Source organism: Lissotriton vulgaris, chromosome 11 (genome assembly GCF_964263255.1).
Source record: "Lissotriton vulgaris chromosome 11, aLisVul1.2, whole genome shotgun sequence".
NCBI classification, from domain to species: Eukaryota; Metazoa; Chordata; class Amphibia; order Caudata; family Salamandridae; genus Lissotriton; species Lissotriton vulgaris.
In genome coordinates this window covers 483,412,971-483,426,965 of record NC_141699.1, presented here as the reverse complement: position 1 = coordinate 483,426,965, position 13,995 = coordinate 483,412,971, and the positions used below count along the sequence as shown (strand labels likewise).

Sequence of the window (13,995 nt, the reverse complement as noted above, 5' to 3'; positions counted from 1 at the left end):
CCCGTTACCACCGCCGTAATATAGGGAAAAGAGGGTAGAAATGCGCAATGATTGATTACCACTCATCTGTGCCTTTTCACTCACTTTGAGTGATGCATGTTGCTATTTTTATTAATTGTATGAAAGCATGCAAAATAAGTGAGGACAACAGGGCACTGCTGGTACGTGCCCCGTCCTTCTGTTACTTTATTTTTTGGTCTCGGCCTGACATGAGCAGAGTATGGTTCGTATACGACAACAGTGACATCATACTCATGCAGCTGCGATGGCCGAGTGGTTAAGGCGTTGGACTTGAAATCCAATGGGGTTTCCCTGCGCAGGTTCGAATCCTGCTTGCAGCGTAGTGTGATTTTGCATGAACACCATTTGGTTTAATTAAGGAAATGTTCACTTCTTGTTCGCAATCCTCATCAAGTTACAGAGTTAAATGGAAAAAACTCAAACTAGATGTAAACATTGAGACAATTTCCACACCCAGGAAGTGTTTTAGAGAGCTGGTGGCTCAGAAGGGTTTGTAGTCTGGACCTGTCCTGCCTGATCTAGACAAGTCATGAAAAGAGTACTTTTTTTTATGATGCATGTCTTGTTTAGGCTTTTGGACTCTTTCTTAGTACACTTAAGGGCCTGTTACCACCGCCGTAATATAGGGAAAAGTGGGTAGAAACATGCAGTGATTGATTACCACTCATCTGTGCCCTTTCACTCACTTTGAGTGATGCATGTTGCTATTTTTATTAATTGTATGAAAGCATGCAAAATAATGAAGGACAACAGGGCACTGCTGGTACGTGCCCCGTCCTTCCGTTACTTTATTTTTTTGGTCTCCGCCTGACATGAGCAGAGCATGGCTCGTATACGACAACAGTGACATCATACTCATGCAGCTGCGATGGCCGAGTGGTTAAGGCGTTGGACTCGAAATCCAATGGGGTTTCCCTGCGCAGGTTCGAATCCTGCTTGCAGCCTAGTGTGATTTTGCATGAACACCATTTGGTTTAGTTAAGGAAATGTTCACTTCTCGTTACGCAATCCTCATCAAGTCACAGAGTTAAATGGCAAAAACTCAAACTAGATGTAAACATTGAAACAATTTCCACACCTAGGAAGTGTTTTAGAGAGCAGGTGGCTTGGAAGGGTTTGTAGTCTGGACCTATCCTGCCTGATCTAGACAAGTTACGAAATGAGTAATTTTTTTATGAAGCGTGTCTTGTTTAGGCTTTTGTACTCTTTCTGAGTACACTTAAGGGCCCGTTGCCACCGCCGTAATATATGGAAACGAGGGTAGAATTGTGCAGTGATTGATTACCGCTCATCTGTGCCCTGTCACTCATTTTGAGTGATGCATATTGCTATTTTTATTAATTGTATGAAAGTATGCGAAATAAGTGAGGACAACAGGGCACTGCTGGTATGTGCCCCGTCCTTCCGTTACTTTATTTTTTAGGTCTCGACCTGACATGAGTAGCGCATGGCTCGTATACGACAACAGTGACATCATACTCACGCAGCTGCGATGGCCGAGTGGTTAAGGCGTTGGACTTGAAATCCAATGGGGTTTCCCTGCGTAGTTTTGAATCCTGCTTGCAGCGGCATGAGATTTTGCATGAACACCATTTGGTTTAGTTAAGTAAATGTTCACTTCTCATTACGCAATCCTCATCAAGTCACAGAGTTAAACTGCAAAAACTCATACTAGATGTAAACATTGAGACAATTTCCACACTCAGGAAGTGTTTTAGAGAGCAGGTGGCTCGGAAGGGTTCGTAGTCTGGACCTGTCCTGCCTGATCTAGACAAGTCATGAAAAGAGTACTTTTTTTATGAAGCGTGTCTTGTTTAAGCTTTTGGACTCTTTCTGAGTACACTTAAGGGCCCGTTGCCACCGCCGTAATATAGGGAAACGAGGATAGAAATGTGCAGTGATTGATTACCGCTCATCGGTGCCCTGTCACTCACTTTGAGTGATGCGTATTGCTATTTTTATTAATTGTATCAAAGCATGCAAAATAAGTGAGGACAACAGGGCACTGCTGGTACGTGCCCCGTCCTTCTGTTACTTTATTTTTTATGTCTCGGCCTGACGTGAGTAGTTCATGGCTCGTATACGACAACTGTGACATCATACTCATTCAGCTGCGATGGCCGAGTGGTTAAGGCGTTGGCCTTGAAATCCAATAGTGTTTCCCCGCGTAGGTTCGAATCCTGCTTGTAGCGTCATGAGATTTTGCATGAACACCATTTGGTTTAGTTAAGGAAATGTTCACTTCTCGTTACGCAATCCTCATCAAGTCACAGAGTTAAATGGCAAAAACTCAAACTAGATGTAAACATTGAAACAATTTCCACACCTAGGAAGTGTTTTAGAGAGCAGGTGGCTCGGAAGGGTTTGTAGTCTGGACCTATCCTGCCTGATCTAGACAAGTTACGAAATGAGTAATTTTTTTTATGAAGCGTGTCTTGTTTAGGCTTTTGGAGTCTTTCTGAGTACACTTAAGGGCCCGTTGCCACCGCCGTAATATATGGAAACGAGGGTAGAAATGTGCAGTGATTGATTACCGCTCATCTGTGCCCTGTCACTCATTTTGAGTGATGCATATTGCTATTTTTATTAATTGTATGAAAGTATGTGAAATAAGTGAGGACAATAGGGCACTGCTGGTATGTGCCCCGTCCTTCCGTTACTTTATTTTTTAGGTCTCGACCTGACATGAGTAGCGCATGGCTCGTATACGACAACAGTGACATCATACTCACGCAGCTGCGATGGCCGAGTGGTTAAGGCGTTGGACTTGAAATCCAATGGGGTTTCCCCACGTAGGTTTGAATCCTGCTTGCAGCGGCATGAGATTTTGCATGAACACCATTTGGTTAAGTTAAGTAAATGTTCACTTCTCATTACGCAATCCTCATCAAGTCACAGAGTTAAACTGCAAAAACTCAAACTAGATGTAAACATTGAGACAATTTCCACACCCAGGAAGTGTTTTAGAGAGCAGGTGGCTCGGAAGGGTTTGTAGTCTGGACCTGTCCTGCCTGATCTAGACAAGTCATGAAAAGAGTACTTTTTTTTATAAAGTGTGTCTTGTTTAAGCTTTTGGACTCTTTCTGAGTACACTTAAGGGACCGTTGCCTCCGCCGTAATATAGGGAAACAAGGATAGAAATGTGCAGTGATTGATTACCGCTCATCGGTGCCCTGTCACTCACTTTGAGTGATGCGTATTGCTATTTTTATTAATTGCATGAAAGCATGCAAAATAAGTGAGGACAACAGGGCACTGCTGGTACGTGCCCCGTCCTTCTGTTACTTTATTTTTTATGTCTCGGCCTGACGTGAGTAGTGCATGGCTCGTATACGACAACTGTGACATCATACTCACGCAGCTGCGATGGCCGAGTGGTTAAGGCGTTGGACTTGAAATCCAATGGGGTCTCCCCGAGTAGGTTCGAATCCTGCTTGCAGCGTCATGAGATTTTGCATGAACACCATTTGGTTTAGTTAAGTAAATGTTTACTTCTTGTTACGCAATCCTCATCAAGTCACAGAGTTAAACGGCAAAAACTCAAACTAGATGTAAACATTGAAACAATTTCCACACCTAGGAAGTGTTTTAGAGAGCAGGTGGCTCGGAAGGGTTTGTAGTCTGGACCTATCCTGCCTGATCTAGACAAGTTACGAAATGAGTAATTTTTTTTTATGAAGCGTGTCTTGTTTAAGCTTTTGGACTCTTTCTGAGTACACTTAAGGGCCCGTTGCCACTGCCGTAATATATGGAAACGAGGGTAGAAATGTGCAGTGATTGATTACCGCTCATCTGTGCCCTGTCACTCATTTTGAGTGATGCATATTGCTATTTTTATTAATTGTATGAAAGCATGCAAAATAAGTGAGGACAACAGGGCACTGCTGGTACGTGCCCCGTCCTTCTGTTACTTTATTTTTTATGTCTCGGCCTGACGTGAGTAGTGCATGGCTCGTATACGACAACTGTGACATCATACTCACGCAGCTGCGATGGCCGAGTGGTTAAGGCGTTAGACTTGAAATCCAATGGGGTTTCCCCGCGTAGGTTCGAATCCTGCTTGCAGCGTCATGAGATTTTGCATGAACACCATTTGGTTTAGTTAAGTAAATGTTTACTTCTTGTTACGCAATCCTCATCAAGTCACAGAGTTAAACGGCAAAAACTCAAACTAGATGTAAACATTGAGACAATTTCCACACCCAGGAAGTGTTTTAGAGAGCAGGTGCCTCGGAAGGGTTCGTAGTCTTGACCTGTCCTGCATGATCTAGACAAGTCATGAAAAGAGTAATTATTTTTTTATGAAGCGTGTCTTGTTTAGGCTTTGGACTCTTTCTTAGTACACTTAAGGGCCCGTTACCACCGCCGTAATATAGGGAAAAGAGGGTAGAAATGCGCAATGATTGATTACCACTCATCTGTGCCTTTTCACTCACTTTGAGTGATGCATGTTGCTATTTTATTAATTGTATGAAAGCATGCAAAATAAGTGAGGACAACAGGGCACTGCTGGTACGTGCCCCGTCCTTCTGTTACTTTATTTTTTGGTCTCGGCCTGACATGAGCAGAGTATGGCTCGTATACGACAACAGTGACATCATACTCATGCAGCTGCGATGGCCGAGTGGTTAAGGCGTTGGACTCGAAATCCAATGGGGTTTCCCTGCGCAGGTTCGAATCCTGCTTGCAGCGTAGTGTGATTTTGCATGAACACCATTTGGTTTAGTTAAGGAAATGTTCACTTCTTGTTCGCAATCCTCATCAAGTTACAGAGTTAAATGGAAAAAACTCAAACTAGATGTAAACATTGAGACAATTTCCACACCCAGGAAGTGTTTTAGAGAGCTGGTGGCTCAGAAGGGTTTGTAGTCTGGACCTGTCCTGCCTGATCTAGACAAGTCATGAAAAGAGTGCTTTTTTTTATGATGCATGTCTTGTTTAGGCTTTTGGACTCTTTCTTAGTACACTTAAGGGCCTGTTACCACCGCCGTAAGATAGGGAAAAGTGGGTAGAAACATGCAGTGATTGATTACCACTCATCTGTGCCCTTTCACTCACTTTGAGTGCTGCATGTTGCTATTTTTATTAATTGTATGAAAGCATGCAAAATAAGTGAGGACAACAGGGCACTGCTGGTACGTGCCCCGTCCTTCCGTTACTTTATTTTTTTGGTCTCCGCCTGACATGAGCAGAGCATGGCTCGTATATGACAACAGTGACATCATACTCATGCAGCTGCGATGGCCGAGTGGTTAGGGCGTTGGACTCAAAATCTTATGGGGTTTCCCTGCGCAGGTTCGAATCCTGCTTGCAGCGTAGTATGATTTTGCATGAACACCATTTGGTTTAGTTAAGGAAATGTTCACTTCTCGTTACGCAATCCTCATCAAGTCACAGAGTTAAATGGCAAAAACTCGAACTAGATGTAAACATTAAAACAATTTCCACACCTAGGAAGTGTTTTAGAGAGCAGGTGGCTCGGAAGGGTTTGTAGTCTGGACCTATCCTGCCTGATCTAGACAAGTTACGAAATGAGTAATTTTTTTTATGAAGCGTGTCTTGTTTAGGCTTTTGGACTCTTTCTGAGTACACTTAAGGGCCCGTTGCCACCGCCGTAATATATAGAAACGAGGGTAGAAATGTGCAGTGATTGATTACCGCTCATCTGTGCCCTGTCACTCATTTTGAGTGATGCATATTGCTATTTTTATTAATTGTATGAAAGTATGCGAAATAAGTGAGGACAAACGGGCACTGCTGGTATGTGCCCCGTCCTTCCGTTACTTTATTTTTTAGGTCTCGACCTGACATGCGTAGCGCATGGCTCGTATACGACAACAGTGACATCATACTCACGCAGCTGCGATGGCCGAGTGGTTAAGGCGTTGGACTTGAAATCCAATGGGGTTTCTCCGCGTAGGTTTGAATCCTGCTTGCAGCGGCATGAGATTTTGCATGAACACAATTTGGTTTAGTTAAGTAAATGTTCACTTCTCATTACGCAATCCTCATCAAGTCACAGAGTTAAACTGCAAAAACTCATACTAGATGTAAACATTGAGACAATTTCCACACTCAGGAAGTGTTTTAGAGAGCAGGTGGCTCGGAAGGGTTCGTAGCCTGGACCTGTCCTGCCTGATCTAGACAAGTCATGAAAAGAGTACTTTTTTATGAAGCGTGTCTTGTTTAAGCTTTTGGACTCTTTCTGAGTACACTTAAGGGCCCGTTGCCACCGCCGTAATATAGGGAAACGAGGATAGAAATGTGCAGTGATTGATTACCGCTCATCGGTGCCCTGTCACTCACTTTGAGTGATGCGTATTGCTATTTTTATTAATTGTATCAAAGCATGCAAAATAAGTGAGGACAACAGGGCACTGCTGGTACGTGCCCCGTCCTTCTGTTACTTTATTTTTTATGTCTCGGCCTGACGTGAGTAGTGCATGGCTCGTATACGACAACTGTGACATCATACTCCCGCAGCTGCGATGGCCGAGTGGTTAAGGCGTTGGACTTGAAATCCAATGGGGTTTCCCCGCGTAGGTTCGAATCCTGCTTGTAGCGTCATGAGATTGTGCATGAACACCATTTGGTTTAGTTAAGGAAATGTTCACTTCTCTTTACGCAATCCTCATCAAGTCACAGAGTTAAATGGCAAAAACTCAAACTAGATGTAAACATTGAAACAATTTCCACACCTAGGAAGTGTTTTAGAGAGCAGGTGGCTCGGAAGGGTTTGTAGTCTGGACCTATCCTGCCTGATCTAGACAAGTTACGAAATGAGTAATTTTTTATATGAAGCGTGTCTTGTTTAGGCTTTTGGACTCTTTCTGAGTACACTTAAGGGCCCGTTGCCACCACCGTAATATATGGAAACGAGGGTAGAAATGTGCAGTGATTGATTACCGCTCATCTGTGCCCTGTCACTCATTTTAAGTGATGCATATTGCTATTTTTATTAATTGTATGAAAGTATGCGAAATAAGTGAGGACAATAGGGCACTGCTGGTATGTGCCCCGTCCTTCCGTTACTTTATTTTTTAGGTCTCGACCTGACATGAGTAGCGCATGGCTCGTATACGACAACAGTGACCTCATACTCACGCAACTGCGATGGCCGAGTGGTTAAGGCGTTGGACTTGAAATCCAATGGGGTTTCCCCACGTAGGTTCGAATCCTGCTTGCAGCGGCATGAGATTTTGCATGAACACCATTTGGTTAAGTTAAGTAAATGTTCACTTCTCATTACGCAATCCTCATCAAGTCACAGAGTTAAACTGCAAAAACTCAAACTAGATGTAAACATTGAGACAATTTCCACACTCAGGAAGTGTTTTAGAGAGCAGGTGGCTCGGAAGGGTTCGTAGTCTGGACCTGTCCTGCCTGATCTAGACAAGTCATGAAAAGAGTACTTTTTTTTATGAAGCGTGTCTTGTTTAAGCTTTTGGACTCTTTCTGAGTACACTTAAGGGCCCGTTGCCACCGCCGTAATATAGGGAAACGAGGATAGAAATCTGCAGTGATTGATTACCGCTCATCGGTGCCCTGTCACTCACTTTGAGTGATGCGTATTGCTATTTTTATTAATTGTCTGAAAGCATGCAAAATAAGTGAGGACAACAGGGCACTGCTGGTACGTGCCCCGTCCTTCTGTTACTTTATTTTTTGGTCTCGGCCTGACATGAGCAGAGTATGGCTCGTATACGACAACAGTGACATCATACTCATGCAGCTGCGATGGCCGAGTGGTTAAGGCGTTGGACTTGAAATCCAATGGAGTTTCCCTGCGCAGGTTCGAATCCTGCTTGCAGCGTAGTGTTATTTTGCATGAACACCATTTGGTTTAGTTAAGGAAATGTTCACTTCTTGTTCGCAATCCTCATCAAGTCACAGAGTTAAATGGAAAAAACTCAAACTAGATGTAAACATTGAGACAATTTCCACACCCAGGAAGTGTTTTAGAGAGCTGGTGGCTCGGAAGGGTTTGTAGTCTGGACCTGTCCTGCCTGATCTAGACAAGTCATGAAAAGAGTACTTTTTTTTATGATGCATGTCTTGTTTAGGCTTTTGGACTCTTTCATAGTACACTTAAGGGCCTGTTACCACCGCCGTAATATAGGGAAAAGTGGGTAGAAACATGCAGTGATTGATTACCACTCATCTGTGCCCTTTCACTCACTTTGAGTGATGCATGTTGCTATTTTTATTAATTGTATGAAAGCATGCAAAATAAGCGAGGACAACAGGGCACTGCTGGTACGTGCCCCGTCCTTCCGTTACTTTATTTTTTTGGTCTCCGCCTGACATGAGCAGAGCATTGCTCGTATACGACAACAGTGACATCATACTCATGCAGCTGCGATGGCCGAGTGGTTAAGGCGTTGGACTCGAAATCCAATGGGGTTTCCCTGCGCAGGTTCGAATCCTACTTGCAGCGTAGTATGATTTTGCATGAACACCATTTGGTTTAGTTAAGGAAATGTTCACTTCTCGTTACGCAATCCTCATCAAGTCACAGAGTTAAATGGCAAAAACTCAAACTAGATGTAAACATTAAAACAATTTCCACACCTAGGAAGTGTTTTAGAGAGCAGGTGGCTCGGAAGGGTTTGTAGTCTGGACCTATCCTGCCTGATCTAGACAAGTTACGAAATGAGTAATTTTTTTTATGAAGCGTGTCTTGTTTAGGCTTTTGGACTCTTTCTGAGTACACTTAAGGGCCAGTTGCCACCGCCGTAATATATAGAAACGAGGGTAGAAATGTGCAGTGATTGATTACCGCTCATCTGTGCCCTGTCACTCATTTTGAGTGATGCATATTGCTATTTTTATTAATTGTATGAAAGTATGCGAAATAAGTGAGGACAACAGGGCACTGCTGGTATGTGCCCCGTCCTTCCGTTACTTTATTTTTTAGGTCTCGACCTGACATGAGTAGCGCATGGCTCGTATACGACAACAGTGACATCATACTCACGCAGCTGCGATGGCCGAGTGGTTAAGGCGTTGGACTCGAAATCCAATGGGGTTTCCCTGCGCAGGTTCGAATCCTGCTTGCAGCGTAGTGTGATTTTGCATGAACACCATTTGGTTTAGTTAAGTAAATGTTTACTTCTTGTTACGCAATCCTCATCAAGTCACAGAGTTAAACGGCAAAAACTCAAACTAGATGTAAACATTGAGACAATTTCCACACCCAGGAAGTGTTTTAGAGAGCAGGTGCCTCGGAAGGGTTCGTAGTCTGGACCTGTCCTGCATGATCTAGACAAATCATGAAAAGAGTAATTATTTTTTTATGAAGCGTGTCTTGTTTAGGCTTTTGGACTCTTTCTTAGTACACTTAAGGGCCCGTTACCACCGCCGTAATATAGGGAAAAGAGGGTAGAAATGCGCAATGATTGAATAACACTCATCTGTGCCTTTTCACTCACTTTGAGTGATGCATGTTGCTATTTTTATTAATTGTATGAAAGCATGCAAAATAAGTGAGGACAACAGGGCACTGCTGGTACGTGCCCCGTCCTTCTGTTACTTTATTTTTTGGTCTCGGCCTGACATGAGCAGAGTATGGCTCGTATACGACAACAGTGACATCATACTCATGCAGCTGCGATGGCCGAGTGGTTAAGGCGTTGGACTTGAAATCCAATGGGGTTTCCCCACGTAGGTTCGAATCCTGCTTGCAGCGGCATGAGATTTTGCATGAACACCATTTGGTTAAGTTAAGTAAATGTTCACTTCTCATTACGCAATCCTCATCAAGTCACAGAGTTAAACTGCAAAAACTCAAACTAGATGTAAACATTGAGACAATTTCCACACTCAGGAAGTGTTTTAGAGAGCAGGTGGCTCGGAAGGGTTCGTAGTCTGGACCTGTCCTGCCTGATCTAGACAAGTCATGAAAAGAGTACTTTTTTTTATGAAGCGTGTCTTGTTTAAGCTTTTGGACTCTTTCTGAGTACACTTAAGGGCCCGTTGCCACCGCCGTAATATAGGGAAACGAGGATAGAAATCTGCAGTGATTGATTACCGCTCATCGGTGCCCTGTCACTCACTTTGAGTGATGCGTATTGCTATTTTTATTAATTGTCTGAAAGCATGCAAAATAAGTGAGGACAACAGGGCACTGCTGGTACGTGCCCCGTCCTTCTGTTACTTTATTTTTTGGTCTCGGCCTGACATGAGCAGAGTATGGCTCGTATACGACAACAGTGACATCATACTCATGCAGCTGCGATGGCCGAGTGGTTAAGGCGTTGGACTTGAAATCCAATGGGGTTTCCCTGCGCAGGTTCGAATCCTGCTTGCAGCGTAGTGTTATTTTGCATGAACACCATTTGGTTTAGTTAAGGAAATGTTCACTTCTTGTTCGCAATCCTCATCAAGTCACAGAGTTAAATGGAAAAAACTCAAACTAGATGTAAACATTGAGACAATTTCCACACCCAGGAAGTGTTTTAGAGAGCTGGTGGCTCGGAAGGGTTTGTAGTCTGGACCTGTCCTGCCTGATCTAGACAAGTCATGAAAAGAGTACTTTTTTTTATGATGCATGTCTTGTTTAGGCTTTTGGACTCTTTCATAGTACACTTAAGGGCCTGTTACCACCGCCGTAATATAGGGAAAAGTGGGTAGAAACATGCAGTGATTGATTACCACTCATCTGTGCCCTTTCACTCACTTTGAGTGATGCATGTTGCTATTTTTATTAATTGTATGAAAGCATGCAAAATAAGCGAGGACAACAGGGCACTGCTGGTACGTGCCCCGTCCTTCCGTTACTTTATTTTTTTGGTCTCCGCCTGACATGAGCAGAGCATTGCTCGTATACGACAACAGTGACATCATACTCATGCAGCTGCGATGGCCGAGTGGTTAAGGCGTTGGACTCGAAATCCAATGGGGTTTCCCTGCGCAGGTTCGAATCCTACTTGCAGCGTAGTATGATTTTGCATGAACACCATTTGGTTTAGTTAAGGAAATGTTCACTTCTCGTTACGCAATCCTCATCAAGTCACAGAGTTAAATGGCAAAAACTCAAACTAGATGTAAACATTAAAACAATTTCCACACCTAGGAAGTGTTTTAGAGAGCAGGTGGCTCGGAAGGGTTTGTAGTCTGGACCTATCCTGCCTGATCTAGACAAGTTACGAAATGAGTAATTTTTTTTATGAAAGCGTGTCTTGTTTAGGCTTTTGGACTCTTTCTGAGTACACTTAAGGGCCAGTTGCCACCGCCGTAATATATAGAAACGAGGGTAGAAATGTGCAGTGATTGATTACCGCTCATCTGTGCCCTGTCACTCATTTTGAGTGATGCATATTGCTATTTTTATTAATTGTATGAAAGTATGCGAAATAAGTGAGGACAACAGGGCACTGCTGGTATGTGCCCCGTCCTTCCGTTACTTTATTTTTTAGGTCTCGACCTGACATGAGTAGCGCATGGCTCGTATACGACAACAGTGACATCATACTCACGCAGCTGCGATGGCCGAGTGGTTAAGGCGTTGGACTCGAAATCCAATGGGGTTTCCCTGCGCAGGTTCGAATCCTGCTTGCAGCGTAGTGTGATTTTGCATGAACACCATTTGGTTTAGTTAAGTAAATGTTTACTTCTTGTTACGCAATCCTCATCAAGTCACAGAGTTAAACGGCAAAAACTCAAACTAGATGTAAACATTGAGACAATTTCCACACCCAGGAAGTGTTTTAGAGAGCAGGTGCCTCGGAAGGGTTCGTAGTCTGGACCTGTCCTGCATGATCTAGACAAATCATGAAAAGAGTAATTATTTTTTTATGAAGCGTGTCTTGTTTAGGCTTTTGGACTCTTTCTTAGTACACTTAAGGGCCCGTTACCACCGCCGTAATATAGGGAAAAGAGGGTAGAAATGCGCAATGATTGAATAACACTCATCTGTGCCTTTTCACTCACTTTGAGTGATGCATGTTGCTATTTTTATTAATTGTATGAAAGCATGCAAAATAAGTGAGGACAACAGGGCACTGCTGGTACGTGCCCCGTCCTTCTGTTACTTTATTTTTTGGTCTCGGCCTGACATGAGCAGAGTATGGCTCGTATACGACAACAGTGACATCATACTCATGCAGCTGCGATGGCCGAGTGGTTAAGGCGTTGGACTTGAAATCCAATGGGGTTTCTCTGCGCAGGTTTGAATCCTGCTTGCAGCGTAGTGTGATTTTGCATGAACACCATTTGGTTTAGTTAAGGAAATGTTCACTTCTTGTTCGCAATCCTCATCAAGTTACAGAGTTAAACTGCAAAAACTCAAACTAGATGTAAACATTGAGACAATTTCCACACTCAGGAAGTGTTTTAGAGAGCAGGTGGCTCGGAAGGGTTCGTAGTCTGGACCTGTCCTGCCTGATCTAGACAAGTCATGAAAAGAGTACTTTTTTTTATGAAGCGTGTCTTGTTTAAGCTTTTGGACTCTTTCTGAGTACACTTAAGGGCCCGTTGCCACCGCCGTAATATAGGGAAACGAGGATAGAAATCTGCAGTGATTGATTACCGCTCATCGGTGCCCTGTCACTCACTTTGAGTGATGCGTATTGCTATTTTTATTAATTGTCTGAAAGCATGCAAAATAAGTGAGGACAACAGGGCACTGCTGGTACGTGCCCCGTCCTTCTGTTACTTTATTTTTTGGTCTCGGCCTGACATGAGCAGAGTATGGCTCGTATACGACAACAGTGACATCGTACTCATGCAGCTGCGATGGCCGAGTGGTTAAGGCGTTGGACTCGAAATCCAATGGGGTTTCCCTGCGCAGGTTCGAATCCTGCTTGCAGCGTAGTGTGATTTTGCATGAACACCATTTGGTTTAGTTAAGGAAATGTTCACTTCTTGTTCGCAATCCTCATCAAGTCACAGAGTTAAATGGAAAAAACTCAAACTAGATGTAAACATTGAGACAATTTCCACACCCAGGAAGTGTTTTAGAGAGCTGGTGGCTCGGAAGGGTTTGTAGTCTGGACCTGTCCTGCCTGATCTAGACAAGTCATGAAAAGAGTACTTTTTTTTATGATGCATGTCTTGTTTAGGCTTTTGGACTCTTTCATAGTACACTTAAGGGCCTGTTACCACCGCCGTAATATAGGGAAAAGTGGGTAGAAACATGCAGTGATTGATTACCACTCATCTGTGCCCTTTCACTCACTTTGAGTGATGCATGTTGCTATTTTTATTAATTGTATGAAAGCATGCAAAATAAGCGAGGACAACAGGGCACTGCTGGTACGTGCCCCGTCCTTCCGTTACTTTATTTTTTTGGTCTCCGCCTGACATGAGCAGAGCATTGCTCGTATACGACAACAGTGACATCATACTCATGCAGCTGCGATGGCCGAGTGGTTAAGGCGTTGGACTCGAAATCCAATGGGGTTTCCCTGCGCAGGTTCGAATCCTGCTTGCACCGTAGTATGATTTTGCATGAACACCATTTGGTTTAGTTAAGGAAATGTTCACTTCTCGTTACGCAATCCTCATCAAGTCACAGAGTTAAATGGCAAAAACTCAAACTAGATGTAAACATTGAAACAATTTCCACACCTAGGAAGTGTTTTAGAGAGCAGGTGGCTCGGAAGGGTTTGTAGTCTGGACCTATCCTGCCTGATCTAGACAAGTTACGAAATGAGTAATTTTTTTTTATGAAGCGTGTCTTGTTTAAGCTTTTGGACTCTTTCTGAGTACACTTAAGGGCCAGTTGCCACCGCCGTAATATATAGAAACGAGGGTAGAAATGTGCAGTGATTGATTACCGCTCATCTGTGCCCTGTCACTCATTTTGAGTGATGCATATTGCTATTTTCATTAATTGTATGAAAGTATGCGAAATAAGTGAGGACAACAGGGCACTGCTGGTAAGTGCCCCGTCCTTCCGTTACTTTATTTTTTAGGTCTCGACCTGACATGAGTAGCGCATGGCTCGTATACGACAACAATGACATCATACTC

The 13,995-nt window shown here is 43.5% G+C and overlaps 19 non-coding genes across 19 annotated transcripts; all 19 read left to right on the top strand.

The window, feature by feature from the left end:
- The first annotated feature begins 259 nt into the window (after positions 1-259).
- Positions 260-341, top strand: TRNAS-UGA (transfer RNA serine (anticodon UGA)). Its single transcript has one exon. It is a non-coding gene; the product is annotated as a tRNA-Ser (tRNA).
- A 542-nt stretch (positions 342-883) lies between these two features.
- On the top strand, positions 884-965 carry TRNAS-CGA (transfer RNA serine (anticodon CGA)). Its single transcript has one exon. It is a non-coding gene; the product is annotated as a tRNA-Ser (tRNA).
- Positions 966-2,756: 1,791 nt separating this feature from the next.
- Positions 2,757-2,838, top strand: TRNAS-UGA (transfer RNA serine (anticodon UGA)). The gene has a single exon. It is a non-coding gene; the product is annotated as a tRNA-Ser (tRNA).
- Positions 2,839-3,381: 543 nt separating this feature from the next.
- TRNAS-UGA (transfer RNA serine (anticodon UGA)) lies at positions 3,382-3,463 on the top strand. Its single transcript has one exon. It is a non-coding gene; the product is annotated as a tRNA-Ser (tRNA).
- Positions 3,464-4,007: 544 nt separating this feature from the next.
- TRNAS-UGA (transfer RNA serine (anticodon UGA)) lies at positions 4,008-4,089 on the top strand. The gene has a single exon. It is a non-coding gene; the product is annotated as a tRNA-Ser (tRNA).
- A 542-nt stretch (positions 4,090-4,631) lies between these two features.
- On the top strand, positions 4,632-4,713 carry TRNAS-CGA (transfer RNA serine (anticodon CGA)). The gene has a single exon. It is a non-coding gene; the product is annotated as a tRNA-Ser (tRNA).
- A 542-nt stretch (positions 4,714-5,255) lies between these two features.
- On the top strand, positions 5,256-5,337 carry TRNAL-CAA (transfer RNA leucine (anticodon CAA)). Its single transcript has one exon. It is a non-coding gene; the product is annotated as a tRNA-Leu (tRNA).
- Positions 5,338-6,503: 1,166 nt separating this feature from the next.
- On the top strand, positions 6,504-6,585 carry TRNAS-UGA (transfer RNA serine (anticodon UGA)). The gene has a single exon. It is a non-coding gene; the product is annotated as a tRNA-Ser (tRNA).
- A 543-nt stretch (positions 6,586-7,128) lies between these two features.
- On the top strand, positions 7,129-7,210 carry TRNAS-UGA (transfer RNA serine (anticodon UGA)). Its single transcript has one exon. It is a non-coding gene; the product is annotated as a tRNA-Ser (tRNA).
- A 542-nt stretch (positions 7,211-7,752) lies between these two features.
- On the top strand, positions 7,753-7,834 carry TRNAS-UGA (transfer RNA serine (anticodon UGA)). The gene has a single exon. It is a non-coding gene; the product is annotated as a tRNA-Ser (tRNA).
- A 542-nt stretch (positions 7,835-8,376) lies between these two features.
- TRNAS-CGA (transfer RNA serine (anticodon CGA)) lies at positions 8,377-8,458 on the top strand. Its single transcript has one exon. It is a non-coding gene; the product is annotated as a tRNA-Ser (tRNA).
- A 543-nt stretch (positions 8,459-9,001) lies between these two features.
- Positions 9,002-9,083, top strand: TRNAS-CGA (transfer RNA serine (anticodon CGA)). Its single transcript has one exon. It is a non-coding gene; the product is annotated as a tRNA-Ser (tRNA).
- A 544-nt stretch (positions 9,084-9,627) lies between these two features.
- On the top strand, positions 9,628-9,709 carry TRNAS-UGA (transfer RNA serine (anticodon UGA)). Its single transcript has one exon. It is a non-coding gene; the product is annotated as a tRNA-Ser (tRNA).
- A 542-nt stretch (positions 9,710-10,251) lies between these two features.
- Positions 10,252-10,333, top strand: TRNAS-UGA (transfer RNA serine (anticodon UGA)). Its single transcript has one exon. It is a non-coding gene; the product is annotated as a tRNA-Ser (tRNA).
- A 542-nt stretch (positions 10,334-10,875) lies between these two features.
- TRNAS-CGA (transfer RNA serine (anticodon CGA)) lies at positions 10,876-10,957 on the top strand. The gene has a single exon. It is a non-coding gene; the product is annotated as a tRNA-Ser (tRNA).
- A 544-nt stretch (positions 10,958-11,501) lies between these two features.
- TRNAS-CGA (transfer RNA serine (anticodon CGA)) lies at positions 11,502-11,583 on the top strand. Its single transcript has one exon. It is a non-coding gene; the product is annotated as a tRNA-Ser (tRNA).
- Positions 11,584-12,127: 544 nt separating this feature from the next.
- Positions 12,128-12,209, top strand: TRNAS-UGA (transfer RNA serine (anticodon UGA)). The gene has a single exon. It is a non-coding gene; the product is annotated as a tRNA-Ser (tRNA).
- A 541-nt stretch (positions 12,210-12,750) lies between these two features.
- On the top strand, positions 12,751-12,832 carry TRNAS-CGA (transfer RNA serine (anticodon CGA)). Its single transcript has one exon. It is a non-coding gene; the product is annotated as a tRNA-Ser (tRNA).
- A 542-nt stretch (positions 12,833-13,374) lies between these two features.
- On the top strand, positions 13,375-13,456 carry TRNAS-CGA (transfer RNA serine (anticodon CGA)). Its single transcript has one exon. It is a non-coding gene; the product is annotated as a tRNA-Ser (tRNA).
- The last annotated feature ends 539 nt before the right edge of the window (positions 13,457-13,995 follow it).